Raw genomic sequence first — 23,069 nt, forward strand, 5'->3', positions numbered from 1 at the left:
TGGGAGAACAGAGGCTTAGTACAAAGAAACAATTTTTGGGAAATCAGAGAGGGTGATCTAGCACTATTCTGGGAGGATAAATGGCAAAAAGAACCAACATTGTTAAAAGAATAATTTTTGGACCTTAAGCATGAGACAGATAACCAAGGATTAATAAAAGTAAAAGATTTTTGGGATCACACAACCAATTCAGGAAAATGGAGAACTTGGAGAAACATAGATTGCAGGGATGATAGACCCATGAAAACAAAAGCAAAGGCTCTCATGAGAATACTGGATCAAAGGATGATTTTAGTAACTGAGGGGCTGGACCAACTAAGATGGGGCAACAATAAAAAAGGCATCTTTAATATTAAAGAGGCTAAAGGTTTTCTCCTGGAGCAGGAGTCCCATGCTCCGGACAGAATTTGGCTGAACCTATGGAGACACCAAGGGTGGATGAAGATCAAACTCTTCATGTGGCTGGTGTATCACAAGAAGATATTGACTTGGGACAATATCAGGAAAAGGGGTATTTTGGGGCCTTCCAGACCCAGCTGCACTTTCACTTCTAATTTATGGGATACATTTGCCACCATTTTCAAAAAGACCAACAGGGATAAAGAGAGTATCATCAACACCCTGAGCAATTGGAGAAGAAATTTTTCAAATAATGAAGTTCTTAACTATGCTTGGGCTCTCATGCCAAGCTTCATTATATGGAACGTCTGGAAGGAAAGAAACAAGAGAATTTTCAAAAATGAAAAGAACCCATCTCTTCGCCTGTTTGAGCAGATCTTAAAACAGCTTAAGGAAACGGTTGGCACCACAGTGAGGAATCTCCCCAATAATCCTCCCTCAGAGGCTGATAAGAGAATTCTCAGGCAGCTGGGTATGCAGAGGCTCATTCCACAAGGCCTGAACAGGAAAGTTATCCTAAAGGAAACTGAAAAGGAGTTCTGGCATCCTCCCCCGAAAGGTTTTTTGAAATACAATATAGATGGAGCTTCAAAAGGTAACCTGGGATCTGTGGGTTTTGGAGGGGTTCTGCAAGATGAAGATGGGAGCATTCTCTTCCTCTTCCATTGTCATTTAGGAAAAGCTACCAACAATATGGCGGAACTAATGGCTATGGAGAAATGTTTAGATTATCTAAGGTAGGACAATTGCTTAAATGTGGTGATAGAAGCAGACTCTGAGTTAGTCATTAACTTGGTCAAAAGAATCAGTTGTGGAACAGAGTCGGAGAAAGTCTCTAATCACTGGAGATTAATCCAGGTCTTCCAAAGAATTCAGGGTCACCTTTAGGAACTATGTACGGTAAGATTCAACCACGTACACAGAAAGGCCAACAAACTGGCCAATATACTAGCAAACCAAGGTGTGAACTGTAAGGAACGTAAAGTTTCAATGGGGTGGCAAGTAGTGCCTCAGGGCAGTCTAAAAATTCTCTATCACACTCAAGCGAAAGAAGATAGAGAAGTGTATAGAAACAAAACTACAGAAGCAATATCTCTATGATTTGGTCTCTGTATGTTTCCCTTATTTTGGTCAGGCAGGTGTTTGGAGAGAGGTAGGCTTCGATCGGCCTCAGCAGCACGAGTAAGCCCATCTTCAAAAATCCCTGGTGTTTGGGGGAGGGTTTCTCAGGTTATTGGATGATAAGTTCAGTTTTGGTTTTGGGTTCAGGAACCCGGGCTTGTTGGCGAAGAACGGAAATCCGGGCTTATCCGACAGCCGTATTATTCCTTTTTCCCCTCTTCAGGAGACAAAACCACTCATTGAGTGGTATTGGATTGATCGCTCCCCTCTCAAGCAGGAAGTGGTTTTCACAATTTGGGAGTGATCCCATACAGCGTCTGACACGTGGTGGGGGATCAGAATGGTAAACCGCCCTCATCGCACACTAAAGTTCGATACCATGAAGCAGTGCGATATAGCTATCAACCGTTGGATTTTGAGGTTAGGATCTACAATTAGGAATGATCGTGCTGTTTTGTGGGACCTGAACTTAATTCAAAAGATGGCTTTATTTGATTCCGGGCACGGATGCAGTGTTACCTTCCGTACTGCTCTCGCGTCAAGATTGGATTTGGTGGATTTCGGGCGGACTACTTGCTCGAGGGTTATCCCTCCTGGCAGACCCGAAATCCTTTTATGGTGGACTATATTTCCTCATCGGGTCCAATTCATGAATTAAAGAGGTTGCTTGTTTTCGTTCTGATATGGAGCCACGTCCGTCAGATCGCTGATGGCAGATCGAACGGTCTTAGTGATTGTTAGTATTCTGAAAGTCTAGTTGTTTTGTTTGTGGGCCCTTGGCCCGATTTTGAGCCTTTGGCTCGGAGCCCAAAACTTTGTGTGGCTAGTTAACTCGAGGGCCCACATCTCTTTTGGGGTTTGCTGTAATTTATGTACGTTGTTTTACCGATTCAATTGAATAGAAGGACCAACTCTTGCATCAACAAAAAAAAAAGAAATCACAATCCCAACAGTTTTTGTCGTGAATCTGATAGTAACTATTCATTGCTTTTGAAGCATTGGCATGGACGGTATTTGGATTATAGCAAGGTCCACCCTGAAGAATTGAAGCACAATCGGCACCACCCAGCCCACAAGAAAAATCCAAAGACTCTTGAAGAACAAATGGATCAGAAATTTGTTTGGCAATGCAATAAACAACATTGCTAAGGCCTCCCCTTGAACCTTTTGGTGGTCTTGAGAATAAAGAAATTGAGCTAGGCGGTGGGCTTGCAGGAGGCGAATATGGTGGAGGAGGAGATGCACACTAACCACAACTCAAATCTACTTCATATCCATCTAGGTTTAGCAGCGCAACGTTCCTCTTAGTGGTTGGCCCTAGCTTATGGTTCTCATTAAAAATTGAAAAAATAATAAAGTTCTCTATGACTCTATTGGGTTTCATTGGAATTCCTGCATTGGAAGTAACATGTTTGATAAATTTAGTGTTATAGTTTCTAGCATTCTCAGGATTCACTCCTATATCATCTGTGTCTCCTTTGGAAGGTCAACCGGTCTCAAATACGGTTGCATGGATAGTGTCATTATGATCCAAAGAAGCCATAACAGAGTAAATGGAATCAATTTGAGCATCTAATATATTGTTATAGGTGAGACCTTTTGGATCTGAAACCCTTGGAGACCGCCAAAACAACACATAGTCCGATGAAACTTCTTTGGGATTGTCTCTGTATGAAAAATAATGATATTGATTCACCATGACTGGGGCACCTGTATCATCCAAGAATTTGAGGAGAGGATTCATAATTCGTACCTAAAGAGTAGCTATTGTGGATGCCTGAGGAAAAGAACCTAAAAGGATAGGCATACTATGTGGAGTAGATACCTTAATCTTGTCATCCAAGCTTAAAGAAACCAAACCAGAATGAATGTTCTGTATTGCAGGCACTACAATAGATTCTAACGACACATCACTATTTGTAAGGACCTCATTCCCTACAGTGATCAGAAATATTAAGGTTGAAGGGTAGTAAGGAGTAATCCTTTGAGACACCCAAGCTTGGCCTAGAGTTGGGCCTCATTCTCAAGATCCACAACAACTGTAGTGTCTTTGTTGGAAAATGCTTAAAATTAACACTAGAATAGAAGGTGATTACATGAAGTAACTATTTGAAAAAAAAAATCACAATTTCTAGTAATTTATATATCTATTCACTCTTAAAGGCCCTAAAAGGAGAGAATGTGTTATGCCTGCCTGCTTGGATCTTTCCGGACCCAGGATCTTATAAGACCTTACTTTCACGTGCCTTAGGTGAGTAACGTGTGCCTTGCCATACCTTGTGTAACGAAGCCTTGGCCTGGTCCAATGCCTCTGCTTTGGCAAAGAAAGGACTTTGCCCAGTACATAACTCCATAGATTGATTACTTCACATACATGAAGTATTTACCTACCATAATGTCCAATTACTTCTTGATGTTTCCTTAAATAAATAAAAAAAGGAACCTTCACTTATGATAAAAATAAGAAAGAAGAAATACTTCTTGCATTGGCAATTTCATATGACTTAGAGGTGGAGAAGATGGACGTCAAGACTACACTGGTGGAACTTAACACATGGACTGTATTCTTGAAAAATTTCAAGAAGAAGAATGGTGCTAGAGTTCGTGTCTTTCTTTTGATCCTAAGTATCAAATACTCCTACTTTACCCAAAACAAGAATTGCAAAATGGGTATGACATGAGAAACAAAAATTATTAGCGTTTGTACAAGTAACTTTTTTGGTTTTTTAGTATTTTTCAAAATTATTAATGTGAAAATAATAATTCTAGAGAAAATAACCAATTTCATGCTCTTTTCAACTTGACATGGTATACATTATCAGAGGGATTATATTTCATAAACTAGAATATAGAAGAATCATTTCATGTCCAATGCCCAATCTATGGAAATTTGATGTATTGAATCAGATTAAATATGAAGCACAGAAACAAATAATGCAAATCTACATCATATCCATCCATGTTTAGCAGCCCAAAGTTCCTCTCAGTGGTTGGCCTTAGCTTATGGTTCTCATTAAAAATTACAAAAATAATAAAGTTCTCTATGACTCTATTAAGCCTCATTGGAGTTCTTGCATTGGAAGTAAAATGTTTGATGACTCTGGTGTTATAGTTTCTAGCATTCTCAAGATTCACTCTTAAATCATCAGTGTCTCCTTTAGGCCAACCGGTCTCAAAGAAAGTTACATGGATAGTGTCATTGTGACCCAAAGAATCCATAACAGAGTAAATGGAATCAATTTGAGCATCTAACATATTGTTATAGGTTAACCCTTTTGGATCTGAAACCCATGGAGACCGCCCCAAACATCACATAGTCTAATGAAACTTCTTTGGGAATGTCTTTGTATGCAAAATAAGGATATTCATTCACCATAAATGGAGAAATTTTATGATCCAATAATTTGAGGAGAGGCTTCATAATTCGTACCAAACTATTAGAAATTGTGGAGGATGAAGGAAAAGAACTTGAAAGGATAGGAATACTATGTGGAGTAGATACCTTAATCTTGTCATACAATCCTAAAGAAACCAAACAAAAATGAATGTTTTGTATTGTAGGCACTACAACAGAGTCTAACGAACCATCACTATTTGTATGGACCTCATTCCCTACAGTGATCTAAATTATTAAGGTTGAAGGGTTGTAAGGAGCAATCCTTTGAGCCACCCAAGCTTGGCCTGCAGTTGGGCTTTCACTTATCCTCTGAACTTTCTCATTCTCAAGACCCACAACAACTATAATGCCTTTGTTAGCAAATTCTTGGAATATAGAGGGATCTAAGTTGTAGATCTCGACTGAGCCACTTGTAACAGGTTGAATCATCCATTGCAGGAGGCTGATTTTTGAAGTCGTATTCCTTATTTGATGTTTGTCTTACATAACATTGATTTCATCTCCTGAAGGTTATATTAGTTAGAAGCCAAACATCAAAGAGTTGAGTTCTTGAGGATAGATAAATTATTTATAAAACCCCTATCAATTTTGTGATTGATCTAAGGAGGGTTGAGTCATTCTCTGCTAAACTCAGATTGAGGCTGAGTTATTCCAGAGGGTTACACCCATATTCTAGATCACTGTGTACAACTCGATATTTGGGATCGAATATCAGAAATTTTTGCGGCTTATTGGAAGGTCGAAATATTTGGATTGGAAGTTGAATTTGTCATCACTTCCAAAACTATTTTGAGGGAAAATTTATCTGTTGAAGGACCGAATTCATCAAAGTTGGTAGTCATATTTCTTAAGGGGCCGAGTTTCCATTCTTGGAGATCAAATCCCTAGTTTGAGTTATTTTTATTTGTACTTGGGGAACCACCAATAACAAACATCATACACATAGTTCTATATTTACCCTTTTATAATTTTAGTCTCAAAACTAACTGTGACGAGTGACCCAATCATTACAATGAGTTGTTTGTGTTTAAAAGGAAATATCAATGTGTTTGCAATGAATGTCAACTATTCTTGACTAACTGGGATAGAATAGGATATGATAAAAATGACAAGATCTTATATAGTTGTGTCATAGCTCTCTACTTCACATTTTTCAAGCTTCGGACCAGCGATGTAAACTAACTTTAAACTGCTCATAAACCATGAAAAACAACAAAATAATATAGAAACCCATGTATCATTAATATATCATCATCGAGGGCATCAATTGACCATATACAACTGCACATTTGTCATCCATATAGTAACTAATAAAGCATTCATGTCATGCATATAATCCTTTGCCACATAGATCTCATTCAGGTGGCTCAAATCAACCAATGCATGGTGAGCAAGACAAGCTCACTCACATGCTGAAATGTATCCTTGCACACAACTAGGCCATCTAATCAAGCCATAATTTATGTCAATATGTTCTTTACAAACCATAATAATGCTCATAGGGCTAGAAGACAACCATTAATATGAATTCTTTGCAAAACTCAAGTTGTTAGTATTAACCAAAACTCTTACATTGCCTCAGATCAACTACAGGTACCATGTTAATGTTGAAATTTTACTCCAAAATTTTATGCAGATAGGTTTTGTAATTAAGAGAATTTGCCCTCAAGTTCTAGGGTTACTGACAACCATTAAGAAACATCCTCCATTTCTTCAGGAATTGTAGAATGAAAAACTCGAACAGATATTTCTCCACGCTTGTAAATGACAACATCATCCACTTTATCATGACGTATAAAAATAGGCATCATTTGTGCATGCTTTACAACCTCCTAAGACTCTTGCAATTTGTTTTGTAAGTTCTTGGCATAAGGAGGTTTCCCACTTAAGCCAACAACTACACTAATATTAACTGGAGATGGATCACGATTAGACTACACAACAAGTTGTTGAATACAATAAAATTGTTGCACCGCAGTTAGCAATAAAGACAACACCCTCCCACCATTGATGCATAGCATAGCAGAGTCTAACGACCCATCGCTAGTTGTAAGGACCTCATTCCCTACGATGATCAGAATTATTATGTTTTAACGGTAGTAAGGAGTAATCCTTTGAGCCACCCACACTTGGCCTGCAATTGGGATTTCACTTATCCTCTGAAATTTCTCATTCTCAAGACCCACAACCACTGCAATGACTTTGTTGGCAAATTCTTTCAATATAGAGTGATTTGAGTTGTAGATCTTGACTGGGCCACTTGTAATAGGTCAAATCATCCATTTCAGGAGGTTGATTTTTGAAGTGGTACTCCTCATCTGGTGGTCGTCTTACTTAATATTGATTTCATATCCTCATGGTTATATTAGTTAGAAGCCAAACATCAGAGACTCAAGTTCCTGAGGATAGATAAATTATTTGGAAAATCCCTGTTGAGTTTGTGATTGATCTAAGGAGGGATGAATCATTCTCTACTAAATTCAGATTGAGGCTGAGTTATTCGAGAGGGTTACACCCATATTCTAGATCACTGTGTACAACCTGATATTTGGGATTGAATAGCAGAATTCTTGTGGCTTATTGGAAGGTCGAAATATTTGGATTGGAAGATGAATTTTTCATCACTTCCAGAACTATTTTGAGGGAAACTTTATGTGTTGAAGGACCGAATTCATCAAAGTTGGTAGCCATTTTCTGAAGGGGCCGAGTTTGCATTCTTGGAGATCAAATCCTTGGTTTGAGTTATTTGTCTCTGTACGTGGGCAGCCACCAATAAAAACATCATACACATAATTCTATATTTACCCTTTTACATTTTTAGTCTCAGAACTAATTGTGACGAGTGACCCACTCATTACAACAAATTGTTTGTGTTTGAAAGGAAATTGTTTGTGTTTACAAGGTGTAGTGGCATGCTCCCTGGTCGTCTATAAGGGAAAAAAACATACAAACAAGGGTGGATTTGTGTAAGGGAAAAAACATACAAACAAGGGCGGATTTGTTTAAATCTTGAGGCAGTGTGAACCTTGCCTGTTCAGTCACAAACAACAAAAATACAAATTTGACATAGTTTCCTTTCAAGAGAGCAGCCTCCACCCTTTGCAAATCCCCTTGGTGGACAACAGAGAAGAAGGAATTTTCATTGGAGACATTGCAGCTCAAAGCCTGACCCATTTATTACCAAATCTTGCATGTTGAATCCCCAATGCCCTGAGCCCCTTATCAACACCTCTCAGACATTTGAATCCTGAAAAATCTAACTCGAGAGTCTCAAATAACTTACCAGACAACCCTCATAAAAGCTTTGTTTCACCTTGCTAGTAGAATCTCAGTCCGTGGAATACCATGGTGAAGGTGTAGAATCTCGGTCCGTGGAATACCATGGTGAAGGTGTAGAATCTCGGTCCATGGAATACCATGGTGGAGGTGTCGAAGGAGATGTTTCCTGCACACCAAGCCCTCTCATGCTGCGATAAGCAACCGAAAAAGATTAAGTTTCGATGGTTATTGTTTCAATTATAACGAGATTTTTGATTTTAATTGTCTAATATCAGATCAGACAGATCATAATAAAACACGTAAGACAAAAAAATAAAAATAAAATAAAAATAAAAAATAAAAAAATCAGAAAGAAATACCTTACGACCAAAATATATCACATTATGCTTCCATTATATAAATTTTCAACAATAAACCTTCAAATATATTTATTACCAACCTCTTTTATATATAGAATAATCTTATAATGATATAGTATATAACGGGAAAGACACTTTACACTTTGAAACATGCGTGGGTTTTTGTTAAAGGACTTATGATCTTTAAAACATATACGTTTTGTAATTGACATTTGCAATTTTATAGTTCTAACGCTCACAGAGAATGAATCGTAATGAATAATATATAGTTGAATTAACTCCAATTTATATTATATTTGTACTTCGAAGTAATGAAATTCTAAAAAGTTGTATTTATGTTTTAATGAATTTTGATATTGTGTATGAAATAATTTATAATTTTTTTTTAATAAATTAAATTTTAATATTAAATATTTTTACGGATATGTACTCTTGAGTTTGTAATTTGTTTTATTTAAATATTTAAAAATATACATATAAATTTTTAATAATATTATTTATATTTAAGTTTTCAATTATTCATCACAAAATTAAATAGGTTTTTAATACTTAAGAAGATAAGTGATTATTTGAAAAAAAATGCTTTCAAAATGTATTAAGAAAAGAAAGAGAAAGTTCCCATTAAATTTATAAGTTTTTTGTAATTCAAGATATAGGGGATTTATAATTCTTTCAATATTTAATATGGAGTTGATATGTAACATTTAAAAAAATAATAATAATAAAAATAATTTAAGTATGGGGGATTTACGCAGTGCATTATATTAGATCATTTTTTGGGATTCAACTGCGTTAAGTAAGTCATTCAAACGTATGACCATTTCCATGAGAGGTAGTCGTAACTAACTAATTTCTCATGATTTTTGAATAGTTCACTTAGCACTCATTGCATCGGGTGATGCTCACAGGGGTGAAGAAGTGGGATTGAAACTAGTCAAATGTGGAGAACGAATCACATAGCATCAATCATCACTTCCGGGGCTTGCACCCGGTAACCAGGACTTCACAGGAGGTCACCCATCCCAGAACTCCTCTGGCTCAAGCGCGCTTAACTATGGAGTTTTTCCCCACAATCAAGCCCACTTAGCTTGCTACCCCATTTGCAAAACCTTAGCAAGTATTGTGCCTCATGAACCATTCAAGTAGAGATCCCTTGACTCTTTTTGAATTTTAAGTATGGGGGATTTACGCAGTGCATTATATTAGATCATTTTTTGGGATTCAACTGCGTTAAGTAAGTCATTCAAACGTATGACCATTTCCATGAGAGGTAGTCGTAACTGACTAATTTCTCATGATTTTTGAATAGTTCACTTAGCACTCATTGCATCGGGTGATGCTCACAGGGGTGAAGAAGTGGGATTGAAACTAGTCAAATGTGGAGAACGAATCACATAGCATCAATCATCACTTCCGGGGCTTGCACCCGGTAACCAGGACTTCCCAGGAGGTCACCCATCCCAGAACTCCTCTGGCTCAAGCGCGCTTAACTGTGGAGTTTTTCCCCACAATCAAGCCCACTTAGCTTGCTACCCCATTTGCAAAACCTTAGCAAGTATTGTGCCTCATGAACCATTCAAGTAGAGATCCCTTGACTCTTTTTGAATTTTAAGTATGGGGGATTTACGCAGTGCATTATATTAGATCATTTTTTGGGATTCAACTGCGTTAAGTAAGTCATTCAAACGTATGACCATTTCCATGAGAGGTAGTCGTAACTGACTAATTTCTCATGATTTTTGAATAGTTCACTTAGCACTCATTGCATCGGGTGATGCTCACAGGGGTGAAGAAGTGGGATTGAAACTAGTCAAATGTGGAGAACGAATCACATAGCATCAATCATCACTTCCGGGGCTTGCACCCGGTAACCAGGACTTCCCAGGAGGTCACCCATCCCAGAACTCCTCTGGCTCAAGCGCGCTTAACTGTGGAGTTTTTCCCCACAATCAAGCCCACTTAGCTTGCTACCCCATTTGCAAAACCTTAGCAAGTATTGTGCCTCATGAACCATTCAAGTAGAGATCCCTTGACTCTTTTTGAATTTTAAGTATGGGGGATTTACACAGTGCATTATATTAGATCATTTTTTGGGATTCAACTGCGTTAAGTAAGTCATTCAAACGTATGACCATTTCCATGAGAGGTAGTCGTAACTGACTAATTTCTCATGATTTTTGAATAGTTCACTTAGCACTCATTGCATCGGGTGATGCTCACAGGGGTGAAGAAGTGGGATTGAAACTAGTCAAATGTGGAGGAATCACATAGCATCAATCATCACTTCCGGGGCTTGCACCCGGTAACCAGGACTTCCCAGGAGGTCACCCATCCCAGAACTCCTCTGGCTCAAGTGCGCTTAACTGTGGAGTTTTTCCCCACAATCAAGCCCACTTAGCTTGCTACCCCATTTGCAAAACCTTAGCAAGTATTGTGCCTCATGAACCATTCAAGTAGAGATCCCTTGACTCTTTTTGAATTTTAAGTATGGGGGATTTACGCAGTGCATTATATTAGATCATTTTTTGGGATTCAACTGCGTTAAGTAAGTCATTCAAACGTATGACCATTTCCATGAGAGGTAGTCGTAACTGACTAATTTCTCATGATTTTTGAATAGTTCACTTAGCACTCATTGCATCGGGTGATGCTCACAGGGGTGAAGAAGTGGGATTGAAACTAGTCAAATGTGGAGGAATCACATAGCATCAATCATCACTTCCGGGGCTTGCACCCGATAACCAGGACTTCCCAGGAGGTCACCCATCCCAGAACTCCTCTGGCTCAAGCGCGCTTAATGTAGAGATTGTGAATCCAAAAATAATATATTTCAATGTTAAACTACATATATATTATATAAAGCAAGTAAGAAAAAAGTTATGATAGTTAAAATATCTTATGAGTATGTAACTCAAAACTAGCATAGATCCATTTCAATTTTAGATCTACTAAAAGCTTATAAGAATCAAAATTTTCTAAATACAAATAATTCCTAAAGTTTCCACTCATAAAAAGATTTGCTTGATATTTTTAATAATTAATAAATATTTTTTAATAAAAAATAAAAATTATATTAAAAAAATTAAAAATAAAATATATATATATATATATTTAAAATAAATATATTAATATTACTGCTTTAAAAACATTTTTTCCTTTATTAAATAAATATTAAAAATTTTTGCATATTGAAATGTAAAGGAATACAAAATGACTAAATAATATAATGCAAATTATTGGAGTAAACTAAAGTCGAGAGAGCTCCTTTCAAACTAAATATGCTTCAATTTAAGCTCGGGAAAGAAATGGAATAATTTTGAAATAAGAGGGAGTTTTGCTTTTTTACCTAAATATGACGCTTTTAGAAAATTCCCAACCAATGGAAGTTATCAATTTTAAAACAATGTCGTGAAGCTCATTCACAGAAAAAGATTCTCTTTTCAATGGAAGTTATCAATTTTAAAACAAAGTCGTGAAGCTCATTTGCAGAAAAAGATTCTCTTTTCAAACTAAACATATGTGTTTTACTTGTGTTTTCTTTACATTTACTGAAGAAAATTACCAATAATTTTTTAGTTCAGAAAGTGAAAATATTTAATATAGTTAAAAAAAAAGAATATATATAAAAAGAAAGAAAAAAAATTATTTTAATGTCTATAAAGTTAAAGAGTATAAAATAAAATTATACTAAGCAGGAAAATTGCTTTAAATTTTATATCAAAAATAGAAAATCCACAATATTTTGAAAATATATTTATAGCTTTATTCAAATAAAAATAAAAATCCTTAATATTTTCTTTTAAATGAAATTCGAAAAAATTGTTTAATAGTCACATAATGAAAATTATCCGATCCCTTTGAATTATTCCAAACAGAATCTTGTCGGGTGATGTATGTTGATGTATTAAAGTGGGGTGGTTGGTGATGGAATTTGATTATGCTGCCCTTTTTTTTGAACTCCTAACCATGAACTGATTGTCGGGAAATCTAAAAAAAAATAAACGTGATAAAAAATTGTGTTACATTGGTCGGGAAATAAAAAAAATGGAATTATTTTTAGTGGGATTTTTTGGTCTAGTGAAATCTTTATTTTGTGTTATTTAAACTAGTTTTTTATTGTATATATGGATTCAACACTCTGGAAAATCTCTAGGGCACTTCGATTGCACAGGATTACCCATCAAACTTGTGATTTCAATAAATTCTTGTCTGATTTTAGAGAAATTACACCCAAAAACCTACGATAAAAACTTCCAAAAAATCACACTAAAAACAACTCCATAAAAAATTGTTGTAACACATTGATTTGCTTTCAAAAGAAAAATGTGCACATTCACGTCGTACAGAATAAAGCAGCGGGAGCAGGAAAGGCCCTCGGTATGATCTGTCCTTTCCTTTTGATGAGAAATTCCCAGAACTTTCTCTTAAATTGCGGAAAAGAAAAATCACGATATTAATTCTTAATATTTTCTCTTAATTCTTAATCTTATTCAGTGAAATGGTAACTTCGCTGCCATTCCATCGTCGTTGATGTATGAAGGTGGGGCTGATGGTAATGGAATCTCATTATGCGGTGAAATGGTAACTTCGCTGCCATTCCATCGTCGTTGATGTATGAAAGTGGCGCTGATGGTAATGGAATCTCATTATGCTGCTCTTCTTTATCTGATTCTTGGGATTAAAAAAGTTATGTTGCTCTTCTTTAACTTATTCTTGGGATTAAAAAGAATGGAGTAAGATAACCCTGAACTGATTGTTGTACTTTAAAATGTGGTGTGAATATATATAACTACTGGATTTAGCATTTTTGAAAATTTCTGTGTAAATTATAAAACACAAATTTATAACTTATCGTCACTCTAGCATCTGAACAAAAATTGGCTAAAGGAAAAAAATAGAATACGTGATAAACCATTATGTTATATTGGCTTGCTATCAAATGAAGATTTTTTTGATTTACATAATAGAAAAGAAAGCATCCGTAGTTGGAAGGGCTGTTATTATTAATTATCGTATAAACTGATAAATGTCTTTCGGATTAATCACAGCATTAAGATTTTGTCGACATTTCGAACCAACCAATGTGGTTCCTCCTCAGGGCAAGGTGAAAAAACCAGTCAATCTTCAAAAATAAATAGCATGGATGCATTATTGCCCCAAATTAGCCTTTGGAAACTAGTCGGTGGTGATTAGTTAATCAGTAAAAATCCAAAATGACAGTAAGGAATTATTTATTAAAATATCTTTATTTAGTTATAAAATAGTTGTTAGGAAGCATAATTATATATATTAATAATGGATAATAATACTATATGGGTCAAGATTTAGTTACAAGGTATTATTTAAGAATGGGTCATAAACTATTTCAGAGGGCCAACAAAGTGTTAAGAGTTAAAACTGCTCGTGTTGATCCTATCTCCAAGGTTCATCTCTCGTTTAAGGACCACAGATAGGATTGCCCATATTCTTAGAAAGAATATTGTTTCCTCTTCGTTCAAACCTCTCAATACCATCAGAAATTCTCTTGGTTCGATCAAACGCCTTGTTGACCCTAAGGACACAAAAGATGTTTACTTTATTCCATGTTCTTGTGGTATTTCATATATTGGAGAAACGGGTCAGCCAATTAACTAGAGGATTCATGAGCATGCTGTTGATATCAGGCACAATCGGTCTCGCTCATCGACTCTAGCTAAACATGCGAAGAAATCCAAGCACCATGTTTGCATTGAGGATTCTCGAGTTATTGCTAGGGTTGATCATTTCCACCATAAGAAGCTTAGGGAGGTGATAGAGATTGAGAGACATGCCAAAAATCTAAATAGGGATGATGGTTGGAAATTAAGTCCGAGCTCGGTTCCGGCCCTTTCTTCGTGATTCCACACCCCCTGTCTCCTCTCCCTTTTTTTTTTTTTTTTTTTTTCCATATTCTTGTTTCTTTGTTTATCATTATTAATTTAAGTTCTCTCATATCCTTTATAAATATATCATATTTTGTAGCTTGTATTTCCCCTTTTATTAAATTCATAATAATAATATTATAAATCAATTTAATCTATAATAAAATATATATTAATTTACTTTATTAGCCCCTAATTTATTTATCAAGTTATAATATGTTGATACTATTTATTTAACATAATTATAATAAATAAATAATTAAGCTCCTAATTTCTTTTTGATATATAATAATTTTATCTTATTCTTAACCACTTTATAAATTTATAATATTTTTTACTCTTAACCCTATTATTATTTAATATTTTATTAATTAGGTTATATAAACCCCCTAACAACTATTTTTAATAGTTATAACTCATTTTAACTCGTTAATTTATGACCCATTCTTAAATAATACCTTGTAACTAAATCCCAACCCATATAGTATTATTATCCATTATTAATATATATAATTATGCTTCCTAACAACTATTTTATTACTAAATTTTGATATTTTAATAAATAATTCCTTACTGTCGATTTGGATTTTTCTTGATTAACTAATCACCAACGGCTAGTTTCCAATGGCTAACTTTGGGCAATGATGCATCCATGCTATTTATTCTTGAAGATTGAATGATTTTCTCACCTTGTCCTGAGGATGAACCACATTAGTTTGTTCGAAACGTCGACCAAATCCTAATGATGTGAGTAATCCGAAAGACATTTATCTACAATATGGATCACAAAAGTCTTAGATCTAATACCGCAAAAGCTATTACGAATCTCATTTTGGTTGTTTGCTGTAATGACAATTACGATTTTTTACATCCTTGGAAAAAGAAAGAAAGAATCTTTTTTTCATTATTGAAATTAGAAAATTTAACTATTACGTTGTTGCACAACTATAAATGTGCAATTCTTTGGTCTTATCTTTGTATTAGAGTTATCAGTTACAAAAGTTCAACATTAGTGTTCAAAATCCTGAGTTTGTTTTTAGTTACACAATTCCTGGTTCCCTTATTCAAGTCTTTATTGTTGTAGTTCTAATTATTATTGGTTGAGGATTCCGTTGGTGGGAGAGAAATTTTCATTTTGAGATTTTTCAATATTGATATTCACAGGTCTGGGGTTTTGTTATTTTGTGCTATTAAGGGAGCTGAACGTATTTCTGTTCCTCTTTACTGAAATCCATATCATGGTTGATCATGGTTTAATATATGGATTTATTGGTATGGGAATAGACATGGCTATCCACCAAATTATCGATCACATTTATACCAGCCTGAATAAACTCCACAATGAAAGAGCATCATATTAATGATAAAATTACTTATTTATACATATGCAATCTAGGTAAGAGACAATTGTGTCTCGGTAATTTATTAACCATAAAAACGGAATGTAAAACTAATTACATATTATACAATAACAATCTTGAAGGATTAGTTAACATTCCCCCCTTAATCCGAAGGGACATCTGACATGCCGAGTAAAATTCTGAACTTTTTAAACTTTTCACATCCTAGTGGCTTTGTAAATATATTTGCGATTTGCTCTGAAGTAGGACAATGTGTCAAGTGAATAACTTTGGCCTCTAGAGAATGTCGAATCAAGGGATATTTTTGTGTTAATATGATTGCTTCGATCATGAAACTTGAGATTCTTGGCCAACTGAATTGTAGAAGAATTGTCAACGAGTAGTGGAGTTGAATCCTTTTGTTTCTCCTGCAAATATTCAAGTGTTTTGTGAAGCCAAATGATTTCTTTTGTAGCTTGAGTTGTCGCAGAATATTCGGCTTCGGTGGTAGAATCAGCAGTAACAGATTGCTTACGTGATCTCCAATAGATGGTTGTTATCCAAGACTCATCAAATAACCAGAAGTAGAGAATCCATTCTTCTTATCACCATCAAAATCAGAATCTGAATAACCGGTGAGATGGAAATTTGCAACTTTGGAATATTTTATGCCATATGTTCGAGTGCCTTTCAAATACTTGAGCACTCCCTTTGTTGCATTCCGATGACCTTCACATGGATGATGCATAAACCTGGAAAGTATCCCTATAACAAAAGCTATGTCACATCAAGTAGTAGTTAGAAAATTCAATCTTCCAACAAGTTGCATGTACTTTGTTGGATCTTCAAACATACTTCCTTTAGTGGAAGTAAGCTTCAAATTCTACTCCATAGGAGTAGCAACAAGATTACAATCCTGCATCCCAAATTTGTCCAATATACTTTTTTTTCAAAAATGAAAATATATTTTGGTTTCTGATCAACTTCAATCCCTAAATAATAATGTAATAAACCCAAATCTATGATGTCAAAAACTTTCAATAATTCTCTTTTAACATACGCTATATAGCCATCATTATTTAATGTGATCATCAAATCATCTACATACACAACCAAATATACAATGGTCTTTCCAATTTTCTTAACAAAAGAGTTGCATCATCCACATCAAATAACTTATAATTCAACTTGAAAGGGTGTTCACGTAGTTTTTCATACCATGCACGAGATGCTTGTTTTAGTCCATACAAAGCCTTAAACAACCTTCATAGCTTTTGCTCTTTGCCTTTAATAGCAGAACCTTCAGGTTGAAACAAATAAACATCCTCCTTCAAATCGCCATTCAAAAAATTAGTTTTAACATCCATATGGTGTATCTTCCAACTATTCTGAGTTGCAAGAGAAAACAGAGTTCTAATTGTGCCCCATTTTTCTATAGGAGAAAATGTGTCTTTGTAGACAACACCTTCCTTCTGAGTGTAGCCTTTTTCTACAAGACTTTCCTTGTATTTATCAAGCGAACCATCTGCTTTGTATTTGATCTTATACACCCATTTGCAACCAACAACTGTAGGAGGATCCACTAACCTCCAAGGTCCATTCTTAATAAGTGCATCATATTTCTTTTTCATTGCATCATTCCATGCATCACAATTAGCAGCTTCTTCAAAACAACTAGGTTCGCTAATTGTACAATGATTGAATCCGCAATCATGAGAAATGTTACCTAAACTCGAAGTAACATCACCTTTAGAAGAACTTCTTATTTAAAATCATCATACTTGATTGGAAATCTCTGAGCACATGTGGATCTTTGTAAATGTTGTTGAAGTGTTTGTGATGGTTGCTCATCTTGAAAAACAGGCTCAAGAACATGCTCTTCAAGAGAAATATCTGGTCATGTAGAAACATTACTATCATCCAAATTTTCTTCAGCAATAATATTCTCATGAGTCAAATATGGAAGAACCAAAGACTGATCCGGAATGGGAACCCCCCCTTTTGTGTGTGGAACATCATTATCAGATTCAAAATAGAACTTCTTATATGCAAATTTCTCCAAATGAGCTAGTTGTCTATCAATGGTGGAATTATTTGTGTGAAATTCAAGAAAATTAACATCTCTGGAAAGAATAAATTTCTTGTTCTCCTCAACATACAACCTATAAGCTTTGGAAGTAGTAGAATATCCCAAGAAAATATATTTGCGACTCCTAACACGCAACTTGTTGCGCTGATGTTTAGGAATTAATGCATAACATAGAGAACCAAAGAATCTAAAATGTTGAACAGAAGGCAGATGATTATACCAAATTTCATAAGGAGATTCACTATTGATGACAGAAGAAGGACAACGATTGTGAATATAAGCTGCACGAAGCACTGCTTCTACCCAAAACATCAACTTAACATTCTTAAAGAACATCATAGATCTAACCATATTAAACAAAATTCTATTCATACGTTCTGCAATGTCATTTTGTTGTGGATTATAAGGTATGGTAGTATGATGCTTGATTCCGTTGTCCTTTAAATAATGTTCAAAAGCATTAGAAGTATACTCGCCACCATTATCAGTTCTGAGAATTCCTATATTCTGTTGAGTTTCATTTTTAATCATCAAATGAAAAGTTTTAAAAACTTAAAACACTTGTGACTTATCTTTCAACAAATACACCCAACACATTCTCAAGAAATCATCAATAAATGTCAACACATATTTATTTCCATTTGTAGTTGCAACAGGCATTGGTCTACATAAATCTAAATGTATAAGAACTAATTTTCATGAAGATTTGAAAGAAGAACTATGAAAAGGTTGTTTACAATGTTCTCCCAAAATACAAGCATCACAAGGTGTAATATTTCTTGGAACTATAGGAAGACCTTTAATACATTTCTTTTTCATAATTTTGAAGCTGCCATAATTGATGTGACCAAATCGAGCATGCCACGACAAGCTAGGAGAGAAGATGTCACTATTATGTGCCAAAAGAGCAGAACATTCAAGAGAATTAGTGGATTAAGTACCATTTAATTCTAAAAGTGTACCTTCTTCCACATCAGTCATAATAACTACATGATCAGATGCTCTTCTTATCTCGATGATGCCATCAAATACATGAATAGAATGCCCTGGTTTTCAAATATGGATAAGAGACATCAAATTTCGCTAAAACTGTGGAATATAAAGTACATCCTGTAGAACATAATCTCCAAGATTCAGTATCTTCAAATGAATAGAACCAATTCCAGATGGTTTAATTTGAGACTTGTCAACAAAGTAAATAACACCATCAATATCATCACTGAAAGTTTCAAAAATATCTTGCCTAAATGTCATATGAAAAGTGGCTCCTGAATCCAAAATCCAACTATCTTGCCATGAAGAAAATGTAGTGTTGAAAACATCATTAATATTAAAATTACAGTGAGAAACAATGTAATGTGTAGACTTTGATATTTTTCCCTTATTTGGTGGTGGTTGATCTTTCTTTTCATTCCACTATTCTCTCCTTTCATTGACTTTCTCCCAAGGGATTTTACAGTTAGCAGTCGTATGACCAATTTTACCACATCTAAAACATTTGATAATTATTTTGTCATTAAAATTTCTTTATTGTCTATCATTTTGTTGTCTATCTCCCTAATTGATTTCCCCCCCTGCCTCTATAATTTCTTCTACCATGACCTCTACTACTTTTATCACCTCTAGAAGTTTCAACATGATACTTTTGATCCTTTTGTGAAAGGCACAAAATTTCTACATTAGAGTTAGATGGGGCTTCTTTCTTCCCAAAGGCCTTTTCTCTCTCGACTATTTTGTTTACAAGTTTATCAAATGTAATGTCTTTTGACTACCCACTAGCTTGGAGAGATTTCAAATAGTGTGAATAGACAGTGTGAAGGAATTTTATAAAAGTTGTAAGTTGTAAATCTACTTCAATTACAGTGGCTTTTATATCATGAAAAATGGATTTTATTTCAGAAGCACTCTTCAATGGATCATTATCTTTCATATCCAAATTGAACAACTTCAAAAACAACTGAATAATTTCGAGTTCTGAGAGTGAATCATACAATTCTTTCAACTTCTTTAAAGCTTCGAATGCAGTAACACATGAAATGATATACCGACTTACCTCTTCTATCACTAATGGAGTTATTAACGCATATGCCTTGCTGTGATTTGTCTCCCAAATTGCACACTATTTCTCGTTATCAGGAAGCTCCAATGTAATTTCTTTTCCATCACTATCCTTCTTGCCTTGAAAAACTACCCACCAATATTTAAAAACAAGGGCACTATTAAGCTTTCTAAACCACTCTCGACAATTTTCCTTTCCATTAAGAACAACTCCAACTATGGAAACTATTGAAGTCGTAATTGTTATGTAACCAAATATTCTTCAAATCCTTTCAAATTCAAAATATATGCATTACCTCTGAAAAGATATAAATTTGTTTCTCCTCTTGTTTCAAACAAATTTGGCTTTGTGGTTTAATGGTAAGTTTCAAAAATAGCTCAGCAAATAGTTAAGCTCAAATTTGATTAGCCTCCAAATATTTTATTTTACCAATGGCCTCTTAAAAAAATAAGTATTTCAAATCACCATAAAATTGACCACTCTTCAATTAAAAATTTAATTCAAACCACCAAAAATATATACCCTTCATTTTAAGCATCCTTCAAAAATTTATTTTATTGTAATTAAATGTTGTTTTTCTCTTGTAAATGTAAATACTATCCTTTAAAAATTTTACTGTCATTAAACTCCTATAAATGAGAATACTATCGTTCAAAAATTTTACTGTCTTTAAACTCATAATTACTATGGTAAATGCAAATAAAGCCTCACAAAATTAAAACAAAAAACAGCCCTTGGATGCATGGAACTGCGACATTTAGCAACTAGTCCAGTGATTGGCATTCGACACAGTCTTGGAAATTTTTATTGAAAACAACAAGCACTCAAAACTCCAACATGTATTTTAAATTCCAAGAATATGTATAAAAAAACTTTATACCACTGAATTTCTCCAATCATCTTTCATTATGACACAAATATATAAAACTTACAAAGAGTCAATATTTGAGCAACCCACTGGGCTAACCTTCTATTGCACTCATCTGTCCTCACAGACTTCATGCTTTGCGTCGTCATTATGCCACTGACTTCAAATACATGGAGTTTAGAAACAACTCAATCGGGCTCTGATACCACTTTACAAGCCTGAATACACTCCACAATGAAATAAAATCATATTAGTGATAAAATTACTTGTTTATGCATATGAAACCTAGGTATGAGACAATTGTGTCTCGGTAACTTATTAACTATAAAAATGGAATGTAAAAATAATTACATATTATAGAATAACAATCCCGAAGGATTAGTTAACAACATTAACATGTCTCTCCGTTCCAAGAAAGAATTGGCCAATCTAAAGCACCTGGTAATGGAAATTGAGCCAAAATTAAAGGAGATCCATCACTACCACCTGGAATTAAATAGGAAGAAAATTCACATTCCCCAAAGCAACAATAAGATGAGACTTGTGGTTGTTAATATATGGCTTAAGGAGTCAGATGGGCTTCTTTGACCATCATCAACAATAGCACATCAATGTAGTACGATACCAAAGTGTCACATGGTTTCTCATTATAAAATGAGTGGAGGGATTACTCGTTTGATTTCAGAAATCAGAGAGCATATCCAATCAGTTCCTTTAATTAGCATGGTCTAAATTGAGGAGACTTTCAAGAATCAACAAGTTTTGCGCCTTTCTAGTTTCATCCTCTACTTCTACCACACCCACCCACCTTGATGCTTCAAGATGTTTCTTTATCAACGAACCCCTTATCATGGGGAAACACAATGTTTTTGTAGCACTAGAGAAGTCAGTGATCGAGGTTGAGGCTCAGTCTTCCTTTTAGTGCATTAGCATGCTTGGAAATGATGGTTATGGTAAAACACTCCTCCTAAAGACCGTCTTCAGTAGCAAAAAGGTGAGGGATTTATTTTCCAATTGATTATTTCTTTGGCTGACTATTTCACGGTCTCCATCTTTCACAAATCTTAGGAATCAACTCTCTTCCCAAATAGCCATGCAAGTAAACATAAATCCAGATCAAAATATGAATGAAGAAGCCATAAAAATATGGTTGCATGAGAGTATGCAAGGGAAAAAGATTTCGTTGTTCTTGGATGATGTATGGTAGGAGGGTGGTAGATTACTAGAGGAATTGGGTCTACTTCGGCTAACGAACCATTCCACCTCCAAAATTTTGTGAGTTCAAGGAACCATAAAACGTTGCTAGAGATGGGCGTAAATGCAGATAAATCCACATTGATTACATTAGGTGATTTGATTAAGGATGATAGTTGGCAGTTGTTTGTTTATCATGATTTTCCACATAACAATAGAAATCTGCTAGCAAACATAGATGAAGGAAAGGCGAGGGTTGTTTTTACAAAATGTGGACGGCTTCCCTTCGCAATCAAAGTAGTAGGGAGGGCAATGGCAGACATTAACGATGCACAAGAATGGAACTTGGCAGTCCATAGGTTGTCAAACGCCAACAACCAATACCTTCAAGGTATTTATGATTGCCTCAAGTTGAGTTACAATGCATTGGCCAACTACAACATTAATCTTGAATTATGCTTTATGTACTTGACTATTGCATTCCCACAAGACGAAATTATTTTTGTAGACAACATTATTTTCTTTGGTTTGGGAGAAGGGTTGCTACAAGATCAAGATGGCCATGACCAAATCGAAATCGGAAGAATCAACCTCAATAATTTAGTCGACCATTTCTTGATTGAACCAACACTGAGATATATTGATTGGTGTGTGCGATGCACGATATTGTGCGTAGTTGGGGAATACAAATTGCTGAGAAGAAAGAGAACTTCTATTGTGGCATAGGTAAGGGTTTGACAGCGTTGGATGCAAATGAATGTGTAGAATGCACTTGGATTTTTTTGACTGGAAACTGGTTGAATTTTATTCCATAGTCTTTCAAAGCTCCAGAAATCTGCACATTATTGTTGGATGGAAACAACAATTTGAGAAAAATTCCAAGAAGGGTGATCGGGAGCATGATCCCTCTCAAGGTTTTTGATTTGAGTCGCACGTCCATCCAACCATTGCACAAGAGTATTGAGTGTTTGAAACAACTTTCATGCCTAGGATTAGAGTGTGGGCCAATAAAAAGGTTACCAACATCTGTCTCCAAACTTGTAAATCTCCAAGTTCTTGATCT

At 35.1% G+C, this 23,069-nt stretch overlaps 1 pseudogene; it reads left to right on the forward strand.

The window, feature by feature from the left end:
- Nucleotides 1-1,861: 1,861 nt before the first annotated feature.
- LOC149264753 (cell division cycle 20.1, cofactor of APC complex-like) overlaps nucleotides 1,862-23,069 on the forward strand; it is a 30,686-nt pseudogene continuing 9,478 nt past the window's right edge.

The sequence above is a fragment of the Pinus tabuliformis genome, chromosome 6, assembly GCF_031772625.1.
Source record: "Pinus tabuliformis cultivar Carrire ecotype Pingquan chromosome 6, CPIR1, whole genome shotgun sequence".
NCBI classification, from domain to species: Eukaryota; Viridiplantae; Streptophyta; class Pinopsida; order Pinales; family Pinaceae; genus Pinus; species Pinus tabuliformis.